The sequence below is a fragment of the Marmota marmota genome, unplaced genomic scaffold (assembly GCF_001458135.2).
Source record: "Marmota marmota marmota unplaced genomic scaffold, marMar, whole genome shotgun sequence".
Lineage (NCBI taxonomy): Eukaryota > Metazoa > Chordata > Mammalia > Rodentia > Sciuridae > Marmota > Marmota marmota.
Window position 1 is genome coordinate 479,160 of NW_025999873.1, and position 5,336 is coordinate 484,495.

Genomic DNA, 5,336 nt, shown 5'->3' on the forward strand with positions numbered 1-5,336 from the left:
CGGGCCTCGCTAGGTCGGGTCCCGTCTCAGCTGCCGGCCCCTTCTCTTTGGCCACCCAGGGGCGAGTCGGGCGCGGCGGAGGGCTCGGGCTAGGTGAGTGGAGGCTTCTGGAGTTTGGAAGAAGAATGGGCTGCGGCCGGGCCGGGGCCGACCCCGACGTGTCCTGTGGGGAAGGGGCGAGCGGAGCCTGCAGGGTTGGCGGAGGGGGGACGCGATGGCCAAGGGTTCCCCGGGTGGGGCCCGCGCAGGTGGCGGGCCTGGGCTCACTCTTAGGCGGAGTTAGTGGCCGTCTTGGGAGTGTGGAAGGGTTAGGGAGGGTGACAGCGTTGGACGAGTACGTGAAGGAGCCGAGTAGTTCACCTGACCACTTCGGGCTGTAATGGCGAAGGGTGGGTAGTGGTGGAGCTGGCAAAGATCCGAACCCTATACCTTCCGCCGTTTATTGTTGGTGTTTTCGTGTGCCAGATGAAGGATTTGGAAAAAGTATAATGGAGAAATCAGCTTTAATGGAGAGGTGATTGAATTCTTCGAATTACCTAGATCAGGAGTAGTCGTGGATTAAAGGAATAGATGGGAATAAATGGTATTTATGAGAAGTATTTGCCTAGGAAATGTCAAGAGTTTCATTGCTACGGTGCCTCTTCAACAGAATTAACCTTGGAGAGTAGGGGTATGGGGCATTCTAATCTTTGGGATTAGTATATTCACCTGCATCAGGTTTGCTTTCTTAATTATGTCCTAATTATATTGAAATTTACAATTCTTGTGTGCCCCCTCGTGAGGCAATGATGGGGAGGCTGGCTGAACGTGACTGTGTGCAGAGAGCAACAGGTCTGGGATTTTAAAATGCCTATACATATTCCTTCCTTCCTTCAGTATATTCTGATCAATAACTGCGATGATTCTGGGTCACTGAAAATTTGATGGCATGACAGTATTTAAGTTTTAGTAGTTTCATGGAAATATTTTGATGTATACTTTCATAAAGATAACTTATTGGATAAACCAGCTTGCACTTGCCTGGACTCAGGATCAGACCTATTTTAGAATCTTATTTATACATAGGTAAAAATTACAGAAGAATTAACCACAAATTGCTAGAGAGAAATCTAATTTTTTCATTCTATTAAAATCCACTGGAAGTTTACTTTCATATTTATAGTTTCCAGTTGCTTGTCATGCCTTAAGCCCAGCGGTTAATGAAAATCAAGGTGTGTGTATGTATATGTATTTATATGTAAAATAGTTGCACTAGGCAATGATTAGTTAAATACCAAAATACTCTTAACTTTTACAAAAGATATGCCATATATTGAACTACTCCCCCGGAGAAAATGTAATATTAATTTCTGATTCTTCTTGTAACTGATGTTTTGGAACATATCAACTTCTCTGTGCTTCAGTTTCCTTATCTCTAATATTAGGAAACCATTTATCTATCTATGGGCGGCTGTTATGCGCCTAAAGGGAGTTAACAGTTATGAAATTGCTTTAAACAGATTGAAAAGGTTGTGTTTCTGTGAGGTAGTAACAACTCCCTTTGAGATCCTGTATTGCTTTATCTGCTTATCTCTCTCAGTGCTTACACTTTCTACCTTGTACTGTTGGTATTTATGTTCTGGTTTATCTCTTTTTGAGAGCAGGATAGGCCCTTCTCTGATTTTATCTCTGGTTAAGCACCTAGTAAGGGGGAGGGAGAGAGAGAGAGATTTTGACACTGCAAATTAAAAAAAAAATTTTATATATGACAGCGGAATGCATTACAATTCTTATTACACATAAAGAGCACAATTTTTCATATCTCTGGTTGTATACATAGTATATTCACACCAGACACTGCAAATTTTTTATTGAATGAATAAACATAGGAATCTAGTTAGAAAAATGTATTCACATTACTTATCAGAATATACCTGTTATCTGCTGTGACGTATCTATGGAAGCTATAATTCTCTCCATGGCCTCTAGAGAAATATGTATATATTTTAACTTGATGCTTTTGTAGATTTAAAAAATATAGTAAAACTTAAGTGTTTGGACTGTCCTCTTAGTTTAAAATAAAAACTATGAAACTATGACAATTAGTCTGGGGCTGGCCTGGAACTTGCTGTCCTCTAACCTCAGTCTCCCAAGTCCCTGGGTTTACTAGTATGTGCCATCACTCTGGCTTGTTCGTTTTTTATATGTTTTTGTTACTTAGTTTTAATTATATTTTGTGATCTATCTTAGTTGTAATTTCAAATTCTTATTTGTGCCTGGATATGATAAAACTCTTTAGTTACTTCCATCTGTTCTTACTTATTTATTTTGAGATGGGATTTCAATGTGTGGCCTTCTATTCCTGGGATTAAGCCTTGGCCTCCCCAGTAGTTGGGACTATGGACACGTGTTATAGCGTCAGGCTCCATCTTTTCTTTTACTTCACATATTTAATTTTTATTAGACTATGGTACAAAGCAAGTAGTAAAGTTTGATCTGAATTTATTATATACAGATTTGTAGGTAAGAGGCTCATGTGTTTTCAGTCATTCACTTGTAGAAACAATGTGATGTTCCTTTAATGTTTTGGGTGGATTACTAAATGCTATAAAGGCATAAAGCATAGTTGAATAGGTCAGTTATATCCACAAATAACTCAGTCTTCGGATTGTCTGATAACTTTGTCCTTTTCAGGTTGGAGGATATGAAAAACTATCTATTTATTTAGTTTTTGTTACCAGGGATTGAACCCAGGGACATTTAACCACTGAGCCACATCCCCAGCCCTTTTTAATATTTTATTTAGAGACAGGGCCTCTCTGAGTTGCGTAAGGCTTCACTAAGTTGCTGAGGCTAGCTTTGAACTCGAGATTATCCTACCTCAGCCTTCCAAGCAGTTGGGATTACAGACATGTGCCACAGCATGAAAGGTAATTTTGATGATTAAGAAAGCATTTTCTTTTTTTCTTTCTTTCTTTTTTTTTGGTGATGGTGCTGGAGATTGAACCCAGGGCCTTGTGTGTGCAAGGCAAGCACTCTACCAACTGAGCTATATGCCCAGCACTAAGAAAGCGTTTTCTATCAGGACTTCTTGAGAGTATTGAAAAACTATGAAAAGTTTCTGTAATGTAGCAATAATATTGTGTTGAGCATCTGTTTTTTATTTTGATATTTTTGTGGTAGTGTTTTTCCTTGAACGTTTATACTGTTCTACCATTTCTGCTGCCCCAGGAACTTGTGTGGTCAAAAATATTACTTGGATAGTCTTCTGATACAACCTACTCCCCCCACCCTTTGCATTTGAAAGTCTGAGACCTTATAAAACAGTGTTCCTGTGGAGTTCTTTAGACAGTTTAATTCTTTCATGTGTGCCACTCTTACTTTTATTTAAGTGATCACAAAATCACATTAAATTTGATTAAAACAAAATGCTAATGATTTATTTATAGAATTATAGAAAGTAGGATCTTAGATTAGCCTTACTGGTTTTACTTTTGAATAAACTGAATAAGTTGAGAATGAAGTGATTTGCTTAAGTTATTGCAAATGGGCAGTAGCAGAAGCCAAGTTTCTGATATCTACTGTAGTGCTCATTCCATTATACCATATCATCCAGGGAGTGATTCAACATGATGATTGATATTTAAAACAAAAATTGGAGTGAATGGAGAATGAAAGATCACTTTGGATATTCAGCTTAAATATGAAATTAAAAGTTCTTCAAAATATTACATTTCTGCAATGAAAATATAGTTTGAAAAAACGGTATTGATCTACATCAGTGATATGAAGATAACTAGAAAACTAGTTTGTTTTTTTGGCGGGGTACCGGCTATTGAACTCAGGGACTACTGACCCCCATCCTGAGCCCTTTTTTATATTTTATTTAGAGACAGGATCTTGCTGAGTTGCTTAGCCTCCCTAAGTTCCTGAGGCTGTCTTTGAACTTGTGATTCTCTTGCCTCAGCCTCCCAAACTGCTGGGATTACAGGCATGTGCCCCTGGGCCCAGCTGATTAATTTTTTTTTATATTTGTAGATGCACAGAATGCCTTTATTTTGTTTATTTTTATGTGGTGCTTAGAATCGAACCCAGTGCCTCACACATGCTAGGCAAGTGCTCTGCCACTGAGCTACAGCCCTAGCCCTGATTAATTTTTCAAAAATATTTTATTTAGTTGGACACAATACCTTTTATTTATTTATTTTTATGTGGTGCTTAAAATCGAACCCAGCGTCTCGCATGTGCTAGGTAAGCACTCCACTGCTGAGCCACAACCCCAGCCTATGCCCTGATTAATTTTTAATCTATTTTGATGACTATCTTTTCACCAAAACAATACTCAGTATTGGGAATTGAACCCAGGAACATGCTAGGCAACTCCTCTAACCACCAGCTGTATCACCAGCCCTTTTTATTTTATTCTGAGACAAAGTCTCGCTAAATTGCCCAGGGCTGGCCTAGAATTTGTAAACTTTCTGTCTCAGCCTCCCTAGTAGCTAGATTACAGCATGTGCCACAGTGCCTGACTGAGTATCTTCTTTAACAAAAATGTCTTTGAGATTATCTGGATTTAACTATGCTTCATTGCATTTAAGTATTACAATGATGGAAGTTTTATTATGTCAGTGATTAAGAAATTCTGAGACCTAAAGAAATAGGTTAAATTATTTTGCAAATTAGCTATTGCTTTTTTCAATTAGATCTTTGGATATTATTTTAAGTATGAGGGACTTTTGTATAAAACTTTTATATAAAAGTATAGATAAATAAGACCTTTTTTTTTTTTTTTTTTTAGTGCTGGGCATCCAAACCAGGGCCTCATGAACGCTCAGCAAGAACTCAGCCACTGAGGTACATCAGGGATTGAACCCAGGGATGTTTAACCACTGAGCCACATCCCTGGCCCTTTATATTTTTTATTTTGAGACAGGGTCTCACCAAGTTTCTTAGGGCCTTATTAAGTTGATGAGACTGGCTTTGAACTTGCAGTCTTCCTGCCTCAGCCTCACATGCTGCTGATTTACAGGTGTGTACTACCAAACCTGGCCATGAACTATATTCTTAATGCTACATTGGAAAATTCACTTTTGATATCAGTTTTCTTTTTCTTTTCTCTTTTTTTTTTTTTTTTTTTTTTTTTTTTTCTCTTTCAGTGCTGGGATTCAAACCCAGGGCCTTATACATGCTGTCTACCTCTGAGCTATATTTCCAGCTCTGTAATATTAGTTTTATAAAGATATTCATGCCATAAAATTAAAGGAAAAGGAATGTTATTTTCTTTAAAGTGATAATCTTTGTGTTAACACTGAGGTATGTTTGTTTATTCTGTTTGAACTATTAAATAATATATCCAT